Source organism: Ursus maritimus, unplaced genomic scaffold, assembly GCF_017311325.1.
Source record: "Ursus maritimus isolate PB19 unplaced genomic scaffold, ASM1731132v1 scaffold_34, whole genome shotgun sequence".
Classification (NCBI taxonomy): domain Eukaryota; kingdom Metazoa; phylum Chordata; class Mammalia; order Carnivora; family Ursidae; genus Ursus; species Ursus maritimus.
In genome coordinates, this window is record NW_024426008.1 from 28,769,069 (window position 1) to 28,793,028 (window position 23,960).

General features: G+C 45.7%; 2 protein-coding genes across 4 annotated transcripts in view; one reads left to right on the forward strand and one right to left on the reverse strand.

Annotated features, from left to right (window-relative positions):
* LOC103663166 (centromere protein P) overlaps positions 1-23,960 on the reverse strand; it is a 248,300-nt gene that overhangs the window by 28,947 nt on the left and 195,393 nt on the right. The gene's annotated exons all lie outside the window — the stretch shown is intronic.
* Positions 20,290-23,960, forward strand: part of ECM2 (extracellular matrix protein 2) — a 33,291-nt gene continuing 29,620 nt past the window's right edge. The window contains exon 1 of the mRNA XM_040620378.1: positions 20,290-20,519. The gene's annotated coding sequence lies outside the window, so the exon portion shown is untranslated. The remainder of the gene's footprint in view (positions 20,520-23,960) is intronic.

Below are 23,960 nucleotides of genomic sequence, written 5' to 3' on the forward strand. Positions count from 1 at the left end.
TGGTTCTGAGTTCGAGCCCCACGTCGGGTGTAGAGAGTACAATAAATAAAAGAGGGAGAGACATGTTAGCATGAGTGTGGCGGGAATGTAAAACGGGGCAGCACTTGGGAAACAGCTCGTAAGCTCCTCTAACATTCGGAGAGGATGCATTTGTGCCGAGGCGCAGGGCTAGCTGTCCCTAGTCATGTAGGCGTTGTGCCTGGTCTCCAGCCGGGAAGGACACGGACTGTTCCCAGTGCTGCCCGAGAGAACGCCCCTGGACGGAGGGAGCCCGACAAGGAACCCCCCCCTCGCCGCCAGGACCCTGGAGCAGCTTCTGCTGATCTGCCTCATTCCAAGCTTCTGAACCCAACGCACGTTTTCCAGCGAACTAGCCTTCTGTTCTTTTGGATGATTTCTTTAGATAAGTCTTCTAATTTTCTCTGTAGCAACGTTTAACATGTTGTTTGATTTATCCACTGGCTTTACAATTATTTAAATCCTAATGACATTTTTAAAAAGCATACATGTCAAATTTCTTTTCTGAATGGGCTTTTATAAAGAGCTGTCCTCTATTCTGAATTAGGTTTCTATCTGTCATTATGTTGATAACCTTAAGCTTTTACCTTGCAGTTTTGGTCCAGAGTTTTCTAGAATTCTTACTTAATGCAGGTTTGTTATAATGTATAGTTTTTAATGTGCACTGGCTTCAGCTGGGCCATTTTCTTCTGTGTCAGTTCTGTAGGAAGGGCTGTAAAAATGTCCCCGGGCCACATTCTACCTTCCCTCCGGGCCTGGGCCCCACACAGGCCGGGCGTCTATGCCAGGGGTGTGGTGAGGCAGATTCACCCCCTACCTCGTTCCATGCAGCCCTGGGGGTGGGCAGCCTTGGGGGGAGAAGCTCGGAGGCTCTGGGGGACCTGCCCTACCTGCCATCTTCTCCTTTGCGCATGAGGACAAGCCAGCCCCAGCTCCACACACTGCCCTGGCTTTGATTTCTCTCCTCATTTCCTGCTCTTGGGACATTTCTACTTCTTTCTTTTGAGCTTAACAATGTACTTAAAACATGTTAAACTTAATCCAGAATTTCTGTGTGTTTCAAATGGTGGGGGAAGACGGGTGCATTATCTCACCCTGCATATTTCTAGAGGCATCCCAGTCTTCTTTTTTGGTAAGAAATATTCCATTTCCCGTTCTCTTACAATATACAGGTAATTAACACCCGCATTCTTACTACAGCAGTTAAGTGTTTAAAGATACAGACCCCCACCTCCCCTTGACATATCAATTCCAGGCGCCACACCCTCCCTGGGCAAGTGTCTCCAGGATCTCATCCCACCTGCAGACTTCCCCGGACCCATAACAAATAGGTGGAATTGTGCAGCCCACGTACGCTGCTGGCGGGGACACACAATGGTGCAGTTTCTTGTGAAGGCAAACTCACACCCACGTGTGGCCAGCAGGCCCGCTTCCAAGCATTTATACAAGTACAGTGAAGTTTATGTTCAGAAGGGGTCAAAAGGTACAAACTTCCAGCTATAAAAGAAGTCCCGGGGCTAGAATGCACAGCACAGCAACTGTAGTGAACAATACGGTATTACATATTTGAAAGTTGCTAAGAGATCTTAAAAGTTCTCATCCCAAGAGAAAACAACCCGCAGTCTGTGTGTTGATGGGTGTCAGTCAGACTCACTGTGGTGATGATCCTGCAGCGTATGTGAGTATCAGATTACGTTGTGCACCCGGAGCTAACACAGTGCTACAGGTCAGTATACCTCAGTGAGGAGACACAATGTTCACACAAAAGTACTAAAGTGTTTATAGCAGCTTTAATATGAATCACCCAAATGTCCTTCAACTGGTGAGGTCCATCCATAGCATGGGCCCACCCAGGGACGCACGCGCATCGTGGTGACTCAACTGCTTTCTGCCTGGGGAGGGACCCAGACTGCAAAGCCTGCACCCCGTATGAGAATCTGGAAATGACAAAATTACAGGTTCAGAGAAGAGATGGGTGGTTGCCAGGGGCTGCGGGCGAGGACAGAGGTTGACCACCGAGGGTCACCAGGGAATTTGTTAGGACGGTGGGAGTTCTTACCTTGATTGTGGGGGTGGTCACATGACAGTGTGCACTTGCCAAGCTGCTGAAAATTCACAGGTGTATGAAAATTATCCCTCAGCTAAAAACACCTCGATATAAAATATTTTAATAAATAAAATCAAACTACACCCACACTGTTTTCTCTTGTTGTTCTTTGCTAAACAATGTGTACTGCAGAGCTTTTCCTGTGAAGACCGAGTTGCTGTGTTCTTTTAATGGCTGCGTAGTATTCCACCGCGTGCACTGATCAAGGGTGTGTAGGCCACGAGGGAGAGGCTCCTCAGAGGAGGGCAGGCTGGGGGCACCCCACAACAGGTGTCCACCGACTGCCACCACATGCCTCTGGGCGCTCTCCTACGGGGGAAAGGCCACTCCACAGAGCACAAGACTCCCCCACAAAACTCAGTGAATGTCAAGACCGATGTGCCACACATCACAAGGGGGGGTCACCGAGTTACTGCTCGTACACTGAGGATCCTGGGGAGGGAAGACAGCTCTCGAGCTGCTCGACAGCAGGGTGGGCGACGGGCCTCAGCTTTCACTGTGGTTGGGGTGAACGGGCTGGCACTGAGTAGGGAGCACACAGGCTTTCTTATCAGATTGCCCAGATGTGGAGGGGAAGGGGGCGAAGGCTGGAGAGCTGTCAGCTGCCTAGTACCAAAAATGCGGTCCAGCTCTTTGTTACATAGTATCACTAATTTCTTGATTCTCTAAATATCACTCACACCTCTCCAAAATTATCCCCCTCAGACATGACTGTTTTCATGTCACTATCCTCCCTCAAGAATGTAAAGTGGTTTTGCAGAGCTGAGAATAAAGGCCAAATCTCTAAAATGTGTACTCAAGGAAGGCCGGGGTGGCGCAGTCTGTTGGGTGTCTGACTCTTGATTGTGGCTCAGGTCATGATCTCAGGGTCGTGAGATCGAGCCCCGTGTTGGCCTCTGCGCTGGATGCACTGTTTGCTTCTCCCTCTGCCCCTCCCCATGCTCTCTAATAAATAAAAAAAAAAAATTTTTTTTTTAAATGTGTATTCAAGGCCCTCTGTGAAATCTCCAGCTGGCTTGCTAGCTCTTGCTAATGGTTCGCCCCACTCATGAATGTACACAACCTGCAAAGGAAAAAGCCAAAGGAAATAAAAGGGATTTGGGGAAACTGGGGAGTCTGGGAGAATGACCGAGAATCCAAGTTTTAAACAAGAAAGTAGAAACAGGGACATTTTTAGATAGATGCTTTAGCATAAAATCTCCAGGACGTCAGGAAAGATACTTGGCGCAAGACAATAGCGAGCACTGCACTTCCTGGCACACACTTTTCAGAGAAAAAAGTCCTGGAACCAACAGACACACAGCAGGAATCGCTGCCCGCTGTAGACGCAGCCAGCGGTCGGCCAGCGGTGGGCCAGGCCCGGGCGGGGGCGCAAGGACCATGAGGACGGTCCCCGGGAAAACACGGGCCGGTGGCAGGCAGAGTGGTTTGATCTGCCTTCCATTCATACTTGACACAGAGCACGGGGCTTGCAGAGGACGCCCGGTGGTTCCAGACGTGGAGCACAAGGAGAGCCTGCGACCCATGCTCAGTGCTCCACTGCGGCCTCTCCTCCCCTCCACGGACGCAGAGAAGACATTTTCACCGTGCAAACAGTCACAGTTTACTTTTGCAGTTCTGAATTACAGACACCAAGTGTCACACTGTCACAAACAGATGGTGGCATGGCTGCTGCTGTCGTGCTGGTGATTTCAGAGTGAAAATATTGTTTGTTTCACTAAAGCCTGCTTGAAATTAGTCTGTTTAAAAGCAAAACAACCTTCATCCATTGAGAAGTTTGCTCTTTGTATGTTATAACTAGTGGTTTATAACTACCCTCCAGAAAAGGAAAAGAAACCAACCCTCTCAGTAATTTAAGTATATATTCAGAAAAATGCCAAGAATGAAATAAAGCATCTATAGCCTTTGAGTCCTGAATATAATTACAGGACAAGTCTCCTGAGATAGAGCTGTAAGTGTACAAGATTTCCATAATCACTTGAACTGTTGTAAATGAGTCAAACTAAAAGGAAATAACCAAATCGACGAATACTGACAGCTCAACAGGTACAGTTTGCGGTTGGCCACACACCAGAGCACCCACGACATACAGATGCGTCCTTCACCAAGATAAACATGCGCTGGCGGAAAGGAAGGCAGAGTAAGTCATACTAAACAGTACCAACTTTTCTTTTTGCTACAAAAACTGTACCTGGGATAGTCTATGTGAACGTCTCTAGTGGCGTGCATGCACACACGCACCTCCTATCACCACCACCTGCCCGAGCTTGTCAGACTGCATTCCACCTTGACCCCAGAGACCGCACTTGACGGGACCAGGGGTGAGCGTGGGACCCACTCAGGTTCTCTGGAGAAAGGTGACATTCAGGGCCAGACCACCCATCTGGGAGGGGTACACAGGCTTGGGCTCTCTGAGATGGGCTGCTGGCCACAGGCCTGTCCACACAGTGGGAGCTGGTCCGCAGAAGGCAAGACCTACACAGAAAGCAAGGTAAGGGTCCTGAGTACCACCTGGAGCGTGAGGGCAACCCCATTTCTGGTCCTAGGCCCCTGGGATCCCGGGGTGAGATGAGGGTGTCGTTTGGGGACACGGCCCCGGTACTTGGTCTTACTTGAAGTGGGTTTCTAGGACTTGCAACCAAAGTGTCGTCACCAGGGGCGCCTGGGTGGCACAGCGGTTAAGCGTCTGCCTTCGGCTCAGGGCGTGATCCCGGCGTTCTGGGATCGAGCCCCACATCAGGCTCCTCTGCTATGAGCCTGCTTCTTCCTCTCCCACTACCCCTGCTGTGTTCCCTCTCTCGCTGGCTGTCTCTATCTCTGTCAAATAAATAAATAAAATCTTAAAAAAAAAAAAAAACCCACAAAGTGTCGTCACCAACACATTGGTCCTTTCAGTTCCCTTAGTGACAATGAGGAGTCTGGGATGCATATGAGAGATGACCATCTAGGACATCATGAGTAAAACAGGGATGTGAAAGGAGATGGCTGAATCAAGCTCCAAATTATTCATTCTCTGCCTCTGGTCAATCTCCAGAGCCCTGAAACAGTTTTTTTTTTTTTTTTTTAAACAAAGTTTTCAGCTTTATACTTTTTTTTTTTTTTTAAAGATTTTATGTATTTGACAGAGAGCATGAGACAGGGAACACAAGCAGGGGGAGTGGGAGAGGGAGAGGGAGAAGCAGGCTTCCCACTGAGCAGGAGCCTGGGGCTCGATCCCAGGACCCTGGGATCAGGACCTGAGCCGAAGGCAGACGCTTAATGACTGAGCCACCCAGGCGCCCCTATACTTATTGTCTTTTGAAGACTCATGACCTCTTTGCTCTGCTGCCGTTGAAAGTCCCACCACAATAGACTTTTGTAAGTTTTTTCCTCTTTGCCTTCTTTTTGATTAGCTTTTTACACATCCGCCCCCCCCCCCATTAGCTGGGAAGTCACACGCTCTATTTCCGCTTGTCCAACGGCTATCTTAGACACTTGGTCATGCATTGCTCGTCAGGGCCTACATCCGTGTCCATCCTCCCCATGAACAAACGACTGCACAACACTTTACTCTCACTCACTCCTGTACTGCTGTGCATCTTTAAATTCTAGCTTAAAAAGGGAGACCTCACTTGACATTCTTAATATTTTATTATATAGTCACTGTTTGATGTATTTACTATATTCTTTGCTCTTTACCGTTTCTTGCATCTCAAATCCTCCTTTTGGGACTGTTTCCCTCTGCTTGAAGAATATCCTTTTGTTATGACACAGGCGTCTACATGGTCTTCAACTTTCATGTCTTCCCAGTTTTATGAAGATGGAATTGGAAGTAAAACACGGTAGTAGTTCCAGGCGTGTGATGAATGATCTGATGTTTGTATGTATTGTAAATGATGACGGTAAGTCTAGGTAACATCCTGTGATGAGAACCTTGAAGATCTACTCTCTTAGCAAATTTCAGGTAACAAGACTGTCAACCACAGTCGCCATGCTGTGCACTGCACCCCAGGATGCACCTACCTCACTGAAGCTCATACCTTCTGACCCCTCCAGCCACTTGCCCTGCCCCCCACTATCTCTGGCAACACCAATCTGCTTTCTGTATTTATGAGTTTGATTTTCTGCCTTTTGGATTCCACCTGAGATCATAAGGAATCGGTCTCTGACTTACTTCACTTAGCATAACGCCATGAAGGTCCATCCACGTTGTCAAAAATGGCAGGATTTCGTTCTCTTTAGGGCTTAATAATATCCCATTGTGTGTGTGGACATGTGTGGACCACATTTTCTTTATCCATTTATCTGTCAAAAGACACTTGGTTTCTGTCTTGACCATTGTGGATAAAGTTACAGTGAACATGGGGGGTGCAGATATTACTTCACTTTCATTTTTGAAGGAGCTGTTTTGCAGAGTGTTAACAGGTTTGATCACATTTTCTCAGCATATGAAGTTATCAGTCGATTGGTTTCTGGTTTCCACTGCTGCTGTTGAAAAGTCAGGTTGCTACTTTGAAGGTGCTCCAATTCATCTTCCCCCTGATTGCTCCAAAGATTTTCTTCTTGTCTTTGGTATCTGCAGTTTCACTATAATGTATTCAGCTGTGAATTTCCTTATTATTATTTTTTCCTGCTTGGATTTGATTTGGTTTCTTGAGACTGAATCTTGAAAAGTGCATGGAACATGTATTAAGAATGTACGAGAAAGCGTGAGTGTAATGGACGTGTAGCAGAGTCTGGCCGGCACCCCCGGAGCCGCTGGCACCCCTCTGCCCAATCACATACCCTCGCCTTCCTCTGAAGGCAACAACTACCTTGACTTTTAGGAAAATAACTTCCTTGTATTTCTTTTTTTTTTTTTTTTTAAACTTCTTCTTCTTTTTTTTTTTTTTAAGATTTTATTTATTTATTCGACAGAGATAGAGACAGCCAGCGAGAGAGGGAACACAAGCAGAGGGAGTGGGAGAGGAAGAAGCAGGCTCATAGCGGAGGAGCCTGATGTGGGGCTCGATCCCATAACGCTGGGATCACGCCCTGAGCCGAAGGCAGACGCTTAACCGCTGTGCCACCCAGGCGCCCCCTTCCTTGTATTTCTTTACGGTTTTCCAGTTAAGTGTGCAACCCTAAACTCTGTACTTTAGCTTTGCCCAGTTTTAAACCCTGTGTGGACAGATTCATAAAACATATTGGTTCTAATGCGGCTTCTATTGCCCAGGATTTTCCTTGTGAGATTCCCCTGTTACGCTGCAGACAAGCCCATGCGGTTTGTTCAATTCTCAATGGCACTTGTGACATGAATCTATCAATTTATCAGTTTCCCATTCTACTGTTAAAGAACATGGGCTATTACAAATGATGCTGCTGTGTCATACTAGTGCATGTTTCTTCTTTTTAAAAAAATTTATTTATTTATTAGAAAGAGAAAGACAAAGCACGTCCGCGCACACGAGTACGGGGAGGGGTAGAGGGAGAAGCAGGTTCCTTGCTGAGTGTGGTGCCAGACCACACGGGACTTGATCCCAGGACCCCAAGATCGTGACCTGAGGCAAAGGCAGACCCTTCACCGACTGAGCCACCCAGGTGCCCGGAGTGCATGTTTCTTTTGGATATTTACCTAGGGGTGTGTGAGTCTTCAACTTTCATGGACGATGTCAAAATGTCGTACCAATTTGTGGTCAAACAGCATGCAGGAGGAGCCTGCTGCCGCACACCCCGACAGCTGACACTGCCAGTATTTCTACTATTAATCATTCTGGTAGGTACGCAGTGGTATTTCATGGTGATTTAAAATACATTTTCGCGTGGGTGGCTTAGTTGGTGAAGTGTCTGACTCTTGGTTTCCCCTCAGGTCATGATATCTGGATGGGAAATTGAGCCCCGTGCGAGGCTCCTCACTCAGCGGGGAGTCTGCTTCCCCTCTCCCTCTCCCCCTCCCCTCACTCGTGCTTGCACATTCTCTCTCTGAAATAAATCTCAAAAAAATATTTTCCCTTACTTTACCAATGAAATTGAACACTTACATGAGTTTAATTGGCCATCTGAATTTTGATTTCTGTGAAGAGTCTGTTCAAACTGCTTGCCTATTATTTTACTGGGAGTCTTTCCCTATTGATTTCTGAAGTTCTTTACGTATATAGTCTGGGATATACCAAATGCTCAATAAAATGTATCTGCCATTGCTTTTACCATTCCACGTACTCATACCAACAAATACAAATCTACTTTGTTATTTTTAAGGTAGTAGGTAGCCATTGTATAGATGTATGATAGTCGTAATGTAACCAATCTTCTATTGATCATCTTTTGGGTTATTTGTAGTTTTTCACTATTTTAAAAACTACAGTGAATATCCTTGTAAGATGTTTTTGCACATTTGTGCAAACATTTTTGTTAGAATCTGAGCAGAATGGCTTAATATTTAGAAAAGACTGATGAAATGACCTATGTAAAGAATTTATTAATTTAAATTTCTATCAACAATGTGTGAAAGTGATTATTTTGGGGTATGGGATCCCCCAAATTCTTCTCTTCTTCTGGGGCCTCCTGGCTGGTTCAGTTGGTAAACATGCAACTCTTGATCTCAGGGCTGTAGGTTTAAGCCCCATGTTGGGTGTAGAGATAACTTAAAAAAATAAAATCTTACAAAAAAAATTCTCTTCTTCTAGTTCCTGTACTTCTTGTGAGCCTTGCCCAAAGGAAGGCCTGGTTCTGTATCACAGTCTCTGATCTCCTTCAGTGCCGTCCATCCACATGCTGCCGGCTCTTGAACATGGAACCTGGTACCACCGCGCTGCAGAACGGATGACATTATCTTTCTCTGCAACCTGTGTTTATCCCGGGAAATGGCCTTCCCACAATGCAGCTGTTCACATCAGAAACCGGGGCTTCATGTATTTGATTCCTCCCCCTTCCCTTTCCCTACAGCCAGCCACATCTTAGGTCTTGTTGATTTTACCTAACTATCTAATTATCTCTTGAGCTCCCCCCTCTTCTCTCTTGAATCACTGCGGAGATCTTTTAAACAGTGCTCTGCCTCTAGACGTGGCCTTTCCTTTTAGTTCAGAAGGCATGCTGTGCAGTTCTCTTTCTGAAATGCACAACAGGTTATGCTCCTGCCCTGCAGCCTTTGGGTGAAGCCCCAAACCTTCAACGTCACATCCCAAGTCTTTGGCGATCTTCTCTCCTGCACTCAAGCCCGCAGACCTCACGATAGCCCTCATTTCCCACAACCTGCAGGTTTCATCGCAGACTCTTCTCCCTCACCTTACCCCTCTGTACCCAAACACTTAAGGAACCCTTGAGTTTTAGTTTACATGTGACTGCGGTTGTATTTAATAATACTTGCACCTGTTAGGCTTGAGATGACCCCAGACGTTCAAACAGACATGCCAAGAATGCAGCTGGAGATCACCACCACACAGACGGCACACAGGTGATCACACTCCCTTGGTGAGAAATTAGAGAAGAGGTTCCAGGCCTGAAGTCAGGTGGAGGAGGAGGAACCATCAGAGATTAAGAAGGAAGACAGGGGAGCAGGGTCGGAAAGACAGAGAGGACTGAGAGTCTGAAGGAGGGAGGGCCATGTGTGGCCTGCTGCTGACTCTGCTCTGACAGATCCACACAGGTATCTCCTGCCTGTTTCCATAACACACCACACTCCTGCCAACATGCAGGATCCCATCCCTTAGCAGAGAAGACTCTCATCAACTCTAAGTAAGAACTATGTCATAGGCCTTTACTGTTGGGAGATTCCAGCAACGAGCTCAAGACACGCTCAGTAAAAACTTGAATGACTTAATCGTCAATACCCATATGTGTAAGTCCTCAAGGAATTCACGTAACACTCGGGGAAGAGGAATGGAAACTACTCTTTATAATATGAGAGAGGGCAACTAGGCGCCAGGGGACAAGTATACACCCGGGAAGAGCTGTTTGGAGATAGGGGGTGCCTCCATGAGGGTACAGGGAAGTGGAGGCTCAAGCTTGTGAAAGAGGGATCCTCGTTTGCTTTTAGTGTTATTTACCCCATGTGGCAGGACAGAGGTGACACGGGACGGCAGTGACACCCAAACCCTTCACGGGCAGAAAGACGCAGGGTAAAGATGAGCATTGCATTTAAGATACCATTATGTATGCACTGCTTGTCTCAACAGTTGGTATGCTTATGGATGTTTTGAGTCTTTACATTTTCTAGCAATATCTAAATTTTCTATTGTGCTATAATTTGGGTGGTGGCTAGTCTTGTTCTTTTTAAAATCAGAGATTCATTTGGCCAAAACGAGAAAAGAACTTAATTCAAAAGCAATAGCATTGCACATATACAAAAAGTCAGTAATTTCCAGAACCAGTCTTATAAAAATCCCATAAATCCCTAACAACAGTTTGAAGACTGTACTCATGTATCTGGCAGAATTGAAATTAAGCTTTCTCCTTAAGAATGGAAATACAGCATAATAAATGAGGTGAACATGAATTTTTTCCTACTGCTGGACACTAAAAGATTCAAATGGAAATGAAAACATGACATCACCCACCAGTAATGAGGAAAAAATGAGGCCGTGGACAAACACACTATGTTCTGATTTATTAAACCTCAAGTGAGCTTCACTTTATCCCCCATGAGTGATGGGCTACACTGGTTGCCAAAGCCTTCATTTTTACTAAATATCTTTGTAAATATTGTGGTTGCTCTGGTCTGTGGCCACCTCCCTCAGACAGTGTATCAGTGGAAAAGAATCCCCATTCCCAGCAAATGTTAAAACTGCCATATGTGTAATCTTCTCACAAACCTCACACTAAGCATGGGTTTCAGGGTCTGCAGGAGAAAATTACAGGAAAAGGCCAGTTCTGGAGGCTGTGAGGGCTGTGGCTGCAGCGGCTCTTCCCCAAGCAGGAACGCCACATCCAGAGCGCCAGAGGGAAGCACGTGAGGAGTGGACAAGAACCTGCCCCTGAGGAAGGCGTGACCCACCGACCCTCGCTGGGGGCATCTCCCCACACTGACCCTGAATGTTGGTGGCGACTGTCACCCCATCTGCTCTCCAGGCCCGGGCACTGATTTGCACCTCCAGGCGGCTGCCTCCTGTGGCCTGATGGGCGTGTGGAGCTAGAACAGGGAAGAGGGCTGTTCCTGCCCAGGTGCGGCACAGCATGGTGCTGGCCCAGGTCTGCAGGGCGGGAATACGCGGGGGCCAGGGGACCAGGGGCTCCAGCTTGACAGCGGTGGAAAAAGAGACCAGACCAGCTCAAAGTCACAGGTGCCCCATTTCTCAGCGAGTCAGGCAAACTATTTATCTCCATGAAGCTCTAGTTTCCTCAGTTAGCCTCAGCCTCCCTCCTTTGTGGAATGGAGGGTAGAACGTGTGTCATCGGGTCAGGGCTTTACTGAGATGGCACGTGCAGCATGCCCGGAGAGAACCAGGCATGGCACGGAGGCCCTCGATGCTGGTCCCTTTGCTCCCCTGCCGTCCCGTCCCGCCCGGGGTGTGCAGGAACAGGGCAGGACCCCATTCTGCCAGTGGACATACTGGACATGTCTGTCTTAGGTTATTTTAAAACTCAACAAAGTGATTTAAGTGCCAAATGAGATGCATCTTTAGCACTGAATGTTCACTCTTAATGGCAAAAAATGACTTACCATAGTTTTTAAGAATGGAAATTAAACTATATATATATATACTAGATATTTATATCATTTTTTTTTTCACAAAATTTCTTCTGTAACCATTGAACTCTTGTCAGAATATTACAAGTGTTAAAACAGGTTGGTCTGGACAAGCAAAACAACATCCTGGCTTTAGGGACATGATATAAATGCACATTTGCAACCAAGCCTAAACTTACATGAACAGCTGTAAAAAGCAGAAATTGAACTATATTTTGAAACCCCTCCAACCAGTAGAACAGGGGTTAGGTCAATCTTGCATCTCTGCATTTCCACAAATTATCTACAATAAAGAATATAGGAGGAATGACAAGTTTGGGGTGAAGAGTACACGGTGCTCTTCTGAACACGCTCGCGCAGTGCCTGGGAGCCGTCCGGGCCAAGCTGACCGAACGGAAGTTGGCAATTTGAAGATCAAGCTCAGGAAACAGTTTTGAGCTTAGGACAGATCTGTGGCTCACGGGCACGTGTTAGAGCAATGCAGTAAGTGCTAGATCGTGTCTGTTTAATGAAGGAACAAGATCATGGGGGACAGAAAGGATGGGTGGACGGGGGGCAATCCGTAAGAAAATGACGAGGCAGGAGAAGGCTGAGCGGGTGGCTTCAGGGCTGTTGGGACGTTAGAAAGGGCCCTTCCACAGCAGACACTGGTGCCACAGCACAACGAGGGGCCAGCAGGAGGGCAGCGGGGGGGGAGGGCACTTCCTGTACTTTTCGGGAACGTGAGGAGAAAGTGCAAAGAAGGAACAGATGGTGGTCTGAGGACAGCCAGGGAGGACGTAGGAAGCTCGAGCATACCAGTAGGCGAAGAACAAATCAGGACCGCGCACTGGCACGCTCCTGCTCCAAGGACACCATGCGTCAGGCTCCACCGTGATCCCACTGAGACGCAGCCAAGGCCACGTCCAGCACCTGGCCTCAAAAGTCACTCTCTCAAGACAGTTGAATCACTCAGATTCACACCGTGAGTCCAAAAAGATGACCCCTGGGAGGTGTGGGTTCACATGGAGAGCAAACTCAAGGTCATGGAGACACTGCAGCCCTGTAGGAGAACCTGCTTGCTTTGCATATGTCTGTCTGCTGTGCTTTCTGATCCCCCAAACCAGACGATGTAAGAAGAGTGTCCTTGGCTTGAGTCACACTCTTAGGAGCACTCCCCTTACCTCCAGAGCAATGAACATTTAGAAACATACGGCATCACAGAAGTCGTTTTGGGGAAGTGTGCTGCATCACAGAGAAACCACCACACCCAGTCCTTATCATGTTCCTGCAGATTTCTCTACCCAGAATGTCTTCTTCCTTGAACTATGATTCCAATCTTAGTCCCACCTTCAGTCCTGGGCGAGAGGGGGTCTCTGAAGCAAGGGGCCTCCTCCTCGAGATCATGCTTGGGGCACTGACACCCAGAGCTCCTGCCCAACTGGCTTTGTTTCCAGGGTCTATGCAAGCCCCTTCCCTGGCTCAGTCACCCTGAAGACACACTGCAATGCTGTGTGAGTGACCCTGGCCCAAAGGGTTTGCCTGTATGGGCTGGGTGTTCACACAAGGAGGCCACAGCTTGGGGCAGCACACAACACAGGTAGAAGAGAAGTGTGGTGGACCAGTACCCATTGCTTCCTGCCACCATGTTACCATGTTCTCGTGCACACAAATTCTGAGGAGTTCAGGATTCTGTGATCCCAGCTTCCTGAGGCATCATAGAGGACACTTGAGAGGGAGGGAGAATGGAACTCAACATAATTTATTTTACTGCTCACAAGCTCGATGTAGAACTTTGCACATTTGGAATACTGTGCGTGAACCTTCATCTGAAGCCGTCTCGATCTCTTCATGATCCCTTCATCCTTTCCAGTCTCCCAGACTGAATGTTCCTGCAGCAAAACAGGGAATGTCCCTCCTGACGCTTTACTCAATTCTCAAAACAAGGAACTGGACTTCTTCATCAGATTACATCCTCCTATCAAGATGTCAGTACCTGGCATCCTCCCCTTTTCACCTGACATATTCAGCACGGAGATTCAGGGTTTGGGCCCAGAGGTCCCGATCTGGAACCCCTCTGGCAGCCCACATGGGCCATTCTAGTAAGCCCACACCTGATCACCCTCTCAGGGAGTGAGGGGAGTCCCCACAAAGGGCAGATCTCCAAGGTCCCATGGCCTGACACACTACCTCCAAGAGACAGAATCACTGGAATGAAATGGTCAAGTCGGTGTCTCAGAGGCCCCTTCTCAGCGTTCCCAACAGAATGTCTTTCCAGTCGCATGGAGTATAACCTCACCAGGAAGCTCAGGGCACAGGTGTGGTTATCAGAAAGGGCTTCTGCTTGTTCGTCTACTCCACTAAGCCCAAATCAGCCTGTACCTTTGTCCACTGATCCTGGCTCTGGTCTCTCAGCCTCCATTTCCCAGTCCCTGCAGACAACCGGCTGAAGGGAGGTGACCCTACACCTGGCAGGCCCACTTCTCTCCTACGACAAGGAGCTGCACGTGACGAGTTGCACCAGAGTCATGACCAACCCATCCTAATTACTGCCGCTCTTTATCATTTAGAGCTGAAATGCGGGACAAAGTCCTCTGCCTTGTTCGGTGTCAAGAAGGTCTTGACTATTCTTTCGTCCTTGTATTTCCATACAAATTTTACAATTTGTCAAGTTCCACCAAAAAAAGGGAGGGGGAGTAAAGTATGAGGGTTCAGGTTAAAACTGCATCATCTCCGATCAGTTTAAGTAGAAATGGTATCTTGCAATCCTGAACGGTCCATCCCCTGAGGCCGGTACCTGCCCTCCCCGTAGCACTGCTTTAATTTAATTTCCTTCAACATTTTCTCTGATGAGAGCTTGCTCATCATTGCTTAGATTTACTCTGAAATATTTGTTATATTTTTAACATATTTGATACTTAAAGCACATCTTCCCTTTCATTCTCTAACTGTAGAAAGAAACAACTGACTTTTATATATTGTGTATCTGGAAAACACGCTATATGATTTAATGATTTTTCTAAGTTATTTTTGATTTTCTACACATATACTGTATCATCTGGGACTAAAAAGAATTTTTTCCTTCCATTACTTAATTTGTTTGTTGTATTTTTTCCCTGCTTCTTTTTCTTGCTTTCCTCCACTGGCCGGGACCATCATGGGCCTTCTTGTCTTGTTCCCGGAAAGGGGAAAATTTCAGTATTTCACCACTATTTTTTAAATAACAACTTTCCTGAGATATAATTTACATACCATAAGTCACCCTTCTAAAGTATACAATTCAGTGGTTTTGAGTACATTCATAGTGGGGAGCCACCCCACTGCCTACTTCTGACACACTGCGGTCACCCCAGAAAGGAACGCTGTCCCCGCCCTGCCTCCCCAGAGCCTGTGCACCCCCCGCCCTCTGTGGATCTGCCTGCTCTGGACACTTCCCGTGAATGGAGTCACATGACACACGTGCTCCTGTGACCGGCTTCTTGTGCCGAACACCGTGCTGTTGGGGCTCGACCACGTGGTAGCAAGTAGCAGCATTTTATTCCTTTTCATCGCCGAATGGTATTCCACGGTGTGGCTGGACCACATTAACCCGTTCACCAGCCGATGGGACATTTGGGATGCTTCCACATGTTGGCTGCTACGAAGAGTATAGCAATGAAATTCAAAATTCATGGATACGTTCTCATGTGGATACATATTTCATCTTCCCGGGTACATAGCTATGGATGGGAGCATGTTGTTTGTAGACCCTGTCAGACTACGGAATTCCTTCCATTTCTAGTATGCAAAAGCTTTCTTTCCATCTTCTTCAAACATTAACATGATCGTATAATGTTTGGGTTTTTGTTTTGTTTTTTGTTTGGGTTTTCTCCTTAAATCAACCGGTATTTCTTGAATAAGCCTAATGTAGTCATGATGTATTATCCCATTCATATACTGCTGAATTTGGTTTGTTAATATTTTAGTTTTGTGAATCCATGTTCATCACTGAGACCGACTGATAATTTTCCTTTCTTGTACTATCCTTGTCAGGCTATTGTATGGTTACAATAGCCTTAAAGCATTGTTTGATAAAATCTATTGATGAATAATATAGGCCCGTGGTATTCTTTGTGGGGAGGTGTAAAATTATGAATTTGACTCCCTCAATAGTTACAGACAATTCAGATTTTCTTTTTCTGACAGTTTCATTAAATTGTACATTCTAGGAATTGTCATTATCATCTAACTTTGCTGGCATAAAGTTGTCAATGCTATCTTCTTAATGCTCTTTTACCGGCTCTCAGCATCTACAGGGACAGCGTTTTTAAGTCCTCACACTGGGCCCTGCACTCTCCCTCTTTGTTCCTCCGTCAGCCGCGCTGCTGATTTTATTAAGTCTGTTTAAGCTGTGGCGCTGTGGACGCTGTCCGCGGTATAACTGTTTTCTATTTCGTTGACAGTTTTGCCCCTCGACATTTCTGGCAGAGTCCCCCTGGGCAGGAAGCTACCCAGGGGCTCCAAACTTTTTTTTTTAAACCACATTGGTGATTTAAAATTTTTATAGTGATCAGGGTTTTCCAGTCTTTGATGTAAAGTTCGGTAGAACCACCCAGCTTGCCAGTATTTGATACAGAAAACTGATTTTTAACTGTGTACTTTCAAGTTTGTGCCACTTGTATGTATTTGTATCCCGATTCCGAATGTGAAAACCCTTTAAGCGATAAAGTGGCAGTGGACTGGGCGTCCTCCATATTCAGGGCGGTAGTACACACCACAGAGTCTTTGTAGAGACACGCGCCGCATCTCGGGAAGGGGTGCAGGCTACGTCACAGCACATTCACACACTAGCACTCCGCTTACGTGTGAACAGTCCTGAGGGTAAGTCAGGAACAGCAAAGGAAGCAGCTGTCACACTTTGCTGCGAATTAGCGGAAGACGTCTGTGGCACAGGAAGGCAGACAGCAGACCCCAAGAGGTGACACCCATTTCTGAGAGGGACCTCTGTAAAATTGCCAAAATTCAGCTTTATTGAGGTGCTGCTATCTATCAGGTTGTCACGTGGAAAACAACCACACCCTTAGAAGAAGAACTAACTCACTGGTACTCCACAGCACAGGAGTAAAAATACTGCAAAGGTGACGTTACTCCAACACGTGTTCTGGAGGCTGAACCCGTGCTGGCTGCCCTCGTGGCCCGGGCGCAGAAGGACCCGCTCACATCCTGCGTGGGACCCACACCAAACTGCAGAGCTGCCGTCAGAGCCAAGTTTCAGGGCACAGTTATGGCTGCAGTAATAAAGGGGAGGAGATCTCGAATACCAGTATTTTCCATGTACTATGTGGTTAAAATAGTTTCTGCAGAAGGATTCATGTAACAGTCCATTAAGCCACAAAATGTTAGAGCAAGGACCTCAGAAACCAGAGTCCTGGTCTCTGTAGCACCGTCAGTCTCGGCATCGGGGGAACGACTACTTGTCCTCTATACTGCTACTTCAAGTCACCTCTTTTACTGGTTGCTTAAATTCTTTCAGAAATTTATTCTTTTTCTGATCTGGTTATAAGCTCAAAATGCTATAAAAACATAGATTACACAGTAAAGTCCCTGCATAATTCCATCACTCAGAGATCAACATTATTAAGGGTCTGATGTTTATTCCTTTTTTATCCCTTACTGTTTGTTCTCAGGAAGGTGCTACACTCTACACATTAGAAGAAGGTAAGATAACATAGCACACGCACTGTCTGACTTCCCTTTTTCCCTCTGGGGATGTTGCGGACAACTCTGCACGGCTGTGTAACAACTATCTGTCTCTCTACATAGCTTTATGGCAGCCCACTGTCCTTGCTCGACAATGCTGCACAGTGCCTTCCTCTAGGCACAGACGCGCAGAGAAAGATGCACGTCTATCACGGGTCCCTAGGCGTCAAATGCTGGGGCAGCAAATAGCGGTCGTTAAGCTGTTCTCAAAGAGTATAACGGTTTCTGTTGTCCCAAACACTGTGTCCAACACTGCATTCACCAACATTATTTCCCTCCCCAAACAGTGTATATATTTCAAATCAGGCCGCTTTTTTAAAGAGAAATTTCAGACTCACAGCAAAATACAGAGGGAAGTACAGAGTTTTCCATACATTCCCAGTCCACCCTCACCTATGACCAACACCCCCTTAACTGGTGTGTACGGACACATAACAATCACCCAAGCCCTTAGGTTACATTAGCGTTTACACTTGGTATTATGTATTCTACAGTTCTGGACACACGTGTAACAGCAAGGATCCACTATTAGGGTATCGCGCAGGGTAGTTTCACTGCCTTAACCATCCTCCGTGCTCTGCCCATTCATCCCTCCCTCCACCCTGACCTCTGGCAACCACTGATCTCTCACTCTTCTCCATAGTTGTGCCTTTACCAGAACGTAATATAGTCAAAATTGTAGAGTAGGTAGCCTTTTCAGACTGACTTCTTTCGTTAGTAATGTGCATTTAAGTTTCCTCCATGTCTTTTCCTGGGTTGATAGAGCATTTCCTTTAAGCATTGAATAATAGTCCCCTGTGTGGCTGGACCACAGTTTATTTACCCGTCACCTACTGAACTGCATATCTTGGTTGCTTCCAAGTTTTGGCAGGTATGAATAAAGCTGCCGTAAACATCTATGTGCAGGTATTTGTGTAGACTTAAGTTTCCAACTTATTTGGGCAAATACCAAGGAGCATGGCTGCTGGATCACATGGGAAGAGTATGTTTAGTTTTCTAAGAAACCATCACACTATTTTCCAAAGTGCCTGCACCATTCTGCATTCCCACCAGCAAAGAACGAGGGTTCCTATTGCTCCACACCTTTGCTTGCATATGGTGTTGTCCGTGTTTTAGATTTTTGCCATTCTACTAAGCGTGTAGTGGTATCACATTGTTGTTTAATCTCCAAAGCCCTTTTCTTTCCTTATTGTATAGGTATTTTTGGAGGGGGAGGTGAGGGTCCTATCTTTAATGTTAGAGTCGTCCCAAATGTTTGGTAATCCTGAGCTATCTGCTTAGTACTACGAGAGTACAGGGTTAAAATACTGACCAAAACTTTGAACATGTGGGTGGGGATGGTCAACCCTGTGTTTATATGGGGTTGTATTACTAATGAGTCTGGATTCTGAACATGGGGGGAACTTCCCCATTCCACCAGCCACCCAAGCCAAGTGGATGAGAACACAGGTTCAATGTGGGGGCTGATGCCTAATACTTAGAACAAATGATGGTGACATCAGGAAGACTGGGTCATCTGACCTACTCCTTTTTTAAAGATTTTATTTATTTGAGAGAGAGAGAGAGAGAGAGAACGAGTTGGGGAGGGGCAGAGGGAAGTCTTTCCCACTGAGCAGGGATCCTGACATAGGACTAGATTCCAGGACCCTGAAATCATGACCCAAGAGGAAGGCAAACTCTTAATCGACTGAGCTACCCAGGTGCCCCCTGCCCTGGTACTCCCAAATGCAGTCTCCAACAAACCTCCCCGTTCCCAGCATTTATCATTTCTAAACCGGGAACACCCACAGAGCTATCCTCTCCCATACGTCTTTGGACTGTGGTGTCGTCTGTCAGAGTCCATGTGCTTTTAATCTTTAAGGAATTTCTCAGAATTTCTTTCGTCTGATAGTACTAATGATTTTGCAGTAAAGTGTTACCAAAAAAAACCCCACAAAAAACAAAAACCCAAGAAACCAACAAAACCCCCCACCAAATATAGTTTCGGTTATTTTAGGAATTTGGGTGGCTCACGTGCTTAGTCAATCATCTTGACTGGATCTACCCAGGTCATTTTAAGATTTTGGAGTAACAAAAATGTAGCTCCTGTCAGATAATTTGGACATCTGAAGTAGAGTAAGAAGAATTTAAAAAATAGCCATTATGTAATTACCTACCATATGACAGGCATTTTACATACATTATTCATTTTATTTGCACAAAAATTTGAAAGATAGGTATTATCATCCCAGTTGTACAGAAGAATAAACTTTAATCAGAAACAACGGTAACGCATCACAGGTCCCCATAAGCAGCGATGGAACACTGCTCTCTGATCAGCTCATTTGTAGATAAAACAAAACCAAACCAAACCTGAGGCCAAAGTAGACAACCAACTCGCCAGAGTAACCATAATCGAAAGGCTCTAAGCTCCCATGCACACTTTCTTGTTATTGCTTCAAGGCTGGAAGTCACATAATTTCAGTGACGTTAATATGTAACAGCTCTTTGCTTTGTTAACACCACTCTGCGGGGCTGAGGGAGCAGGCAGCAGGCAGAGACAAGCCCGTTAACCCCACCAGAGGCATCCCAGGAATGCACAGTCCTCCACGTGGCAGCAAGGGCGTCTCTGTAGTCTGGTAAAGCTCAAGGGGTACCATGTGGCTGGTGTGAACTTTAAGATTTTTTTAAATGTAAACAGTCTATGGAAACGACACGTTTCTTAATCAGCCTCTACTTCTGAGCTTCCAGCCCCGCCTTCCTGGCCTCTAGACTAATGCCTTCCCCTGCCTTTGCTTTCTGCTTTTCCTGTGATTTAGAAAAAATATTTCCCTTGGTAACCATCTTCCTTGGTTACTCTCTTGGCTGTTCTGCACAAAGATCTGAAAGGCATTTATCCCCAAGGGAAGCAGTTATTTTAGATTTTACTAAGAAGTCAGTTAACATTTCTCAACATTCCTCCTTCTTTGTTTTAAAGAAAGCTCTGGTTTTGTTTCATTTTCAGCTGGAGACTTAAATGACACCAAGCAAAGCCTACTTAGTTTAGAATTTCAGGTAAAAAAGTTTTAAATTTTAAGTTTCTACTAAAGCATGTGGAATGGTTTTAATATTTGGGTGTTTTATGTTGCAAATGTGTTTAACACTTGAGGAAATTAGCTCTTACTAATAGATTTTAAAAGTTTAAAGTGTGCATTATGCTGCTTACTTGTTTTTTTCAGGATGAATACTTCCCAAGTATTTTGAACTTTTACGGAATTAGGATTAAGTATATTCATATATGTTTAAATAGAATTACATGCTCAATAGAAGTTGGTTCGAAAATTACATTCTCTATTTTTAAGACCTAAAAGAACATGAAATATTAATTAAAAATGTTTTTCATTTTTAAGCCTGTTGAGTGAAGTTAAAAGGGACAACAGACATTTCATGGCTTTGTGTAGAAGTTTAAAATTCTCAATGTTTTAAAAACTTACTTAAGACAGTTGATGAAAAGCTTTAAATGGAGAAAAACAGTAAGTTAACCAAGACTTACAGATGGTATTTAACGCTGGGATAAAACAGGAAGTGCTAGAAAGAAAAATTTACTTGATCAAAATAATATCTACTGTGATTACAGTACCGTAAAATTTTACCTTTAGAAACATATTTACTCAATTGCAGAGTTGCTTATGAAAGTAAATATTAAACCACAATGCGAAGTTCTATATATCACTGAAAATAAAGGCCCAGGCATCAATTGTAAAGTTAGTATTAAGAGGCCATTTCGTAAAAATTATTTTAACATTTCAATGAGACTACTTAGATTCTGACTTTGTTAAAATTAAGATAGCTCTGTAAATTTATTTTTGACATGTATATTTAGATTTCTGGATAAGTAAAGGTGAGCCAATTTTGGGTGGGGGGAAAGAGAAAGTCTAAGGGAGATTCCTCCAGGGTGTCGCTGGGGGAGGGTGAGCCCAGGCGAGGCCCTGGGTTCATGGCCGTCTGAGACTCCATCCAGGGCCAGGCCCCCACCCAGGGCCGGGCTCCTCATAACTCTCACCCATTTCAGGATGGGGAGTCTGCACAGACGGCCGTCAACGCAAGACAATTTCCGAGAACTTGCTGCACGCCAAGCGCAGCCGCGACGCTCTCCATCAGAGCCCACATCCCCGCCACTCAGCACATGCTGCCCCCACCCTGGCTTGCGGCAAAACTTCTCACCCTGCTTCTTCCCCTGCTGCCATTGCGGCTCCCTGCCAACCCATCTGCTCGCTCTCTGAATCGACTTTTATAATGTCAACTGCCTGTCGGCTGAGGGGTTTGCTCCTCTCATACCTTTTGCATGTTATGATGACATAAATTTGTTCTAATGTAGTTTCATTTCAATGACCATGAGCAGAGGTTTTGAAGAGTAGTTAATGGGCATATACGCTAAACAAAAGTTTGCATGCTGAGGTTAGCGGACAAGGACAACACCTCAGAGGCTGCTGTTTGTGGAGCTGAAGTGAGGTGGTGGCGGGTCAGAGCTCGTTCCATGTACAACCGGCCTGGGGAGGAGGACGCTGGCGGATGAAATTAAAAAGAACTAGTGACATTCCAGAGGACACACCGAGCTGACAGTGCACCCTCTCCTCTGACCACATCCTAGAAGTAACAGAAGATCTCTTGCAAATAAAGACCCAGTGTGCACAGCTGCACTAGGAGATGAGAAGGGGAGGGGCTCCTGGCCAGACAGACCCCGGAGGAGCCCCTCAGAGACCAGGGAGCAGCCTGAGAAAGAGACTGAGTAAAGGAGAGCTTGTGTGGAAAAGCAAGTCGTCATTAGGTTAAAAGATCTCAAGGATAAATTAAAAAAACAAAAACAAAACAAAATGTAAGCAAGCCTACACATTATAGCAAAACTTCAATATTAAAGATGAGTTGAAAACTGAAAACAACTTCCACAGAAAGAGGGAAAAAAAGATTTCTTACAAAGAGGTGAGAGTCACATTTAAGTTAGACTTTTTATCAGTAACACCAGCAAATGTACAACAGCTAAGGTTTTGGAGGAAAACAATTTTGAAATCATTATTCTATTTCCAACTAAACAATGGTATTTTCCAATGTACGATCCTTTGAGAGAAAGAGGCTATCCTTCAGCAGAAACAGAAGTAATCAGAGGGAACTCCCGGTTCTGATAATGCAGACTGGGCACTCCAGAGCAGCAGCTGCTGAGAATGATTAGAGGAGAAGAGCAAGACTAATATTTGGGATAGAACTGAAACCAAATAGGTTTTGAACAGCTTTTCTTCTTTTTTTTTTTTTTAAACATTTTATTTATTTATTTGACAGAGATAGAGACAGCCAGCGAGAGAGGGAACACAAGCAGGGGGAGTGGGAGAGGAAGAAGCAGGCTCATTGCGGAGGAGCCTGATGTGGGGCTCGATCCCATAATGCCGGGATCACGCCCTGAGCCAAAGGCAGACGCTTAACCGCTGTGCCACCCAGGCGCCCCTGAACAGCTTTTCTTCTGAAGGCATCTAGAAGGAGTGTCCACAAGAGGCAACAGCAAATTTCTTTGTTTTAAAACAGCCTCAGGAGGCAAGAGAGAAATAAAACTCTAGCAACTAGGGCGCCTGGGTGGGCTGAGCATCCAACTCTTGATTTCAGCTCAGGTCGTGATCTCAAGGCTGTGGGATCGAGCCCTGTCAGGCTCTGCACTCGGCGGGGAGTCTGAGATTCTCTCTCTCCTTCTGCTCTTCTCCACCACCCTGCACTCCCATGTGCGTGCTCTCTCTCTCTCAAATAAATAAGTGAAATATTTAAAAACAAATAAAATGAAACAAACAAACAAACAAACAAACAAACAAACCCATCTAGGAACAGGACCATGCCAGCAGCAGGGTGAAGGGAGGGTGATGTGAAGTCCCCAGGCTCTGGTGTGGGACCCAGTGTAATTAGTAATTAGGTACAGTGAGGCTCAGCTTCAGACCACTCAGTCTATAACTGGTAGTGCTTAACCTCATGCCCAGAGCAGACGTAAACCCTTCTGGGATAAAGAATGTATCGTCCAAGTCTTCAAAGTATTTTCCTAATTGTCATTATACAACATCTGGTGCTCAAAGAAAAGCCATCAGGCATACGAAGAAACAGAACAACATGGCCACAACCCCAGGGAAGTAAAAGACAATAGAAATAGGGTCCAGAAAATGGGAGCCTTCAGATACAGACTTTAAGAAAAATGTGATTAAGATGTTCAAAAGTGAAAGACAAGACTGAAACTTTCAGTAGAGGATCAGAAACAATGAAAAGAACTCACTGAAAACTCAAGAACTAAAACCCACAATAACAGAATCAAGAGAGTCAATGGATGGATTTGCTGCTGGAGAGATAGTGAATTGGGATAGAGGTTCAAAGAATGACCAGGATAACTCATGGAGTGACAGGGGTGCAGATGACGAGACAGAGCAGACACAGTGAGAAGGCCGTCACTCCTGCAGGTGTGTCTCTGAACAGAAACAGGACAGAAGTGGG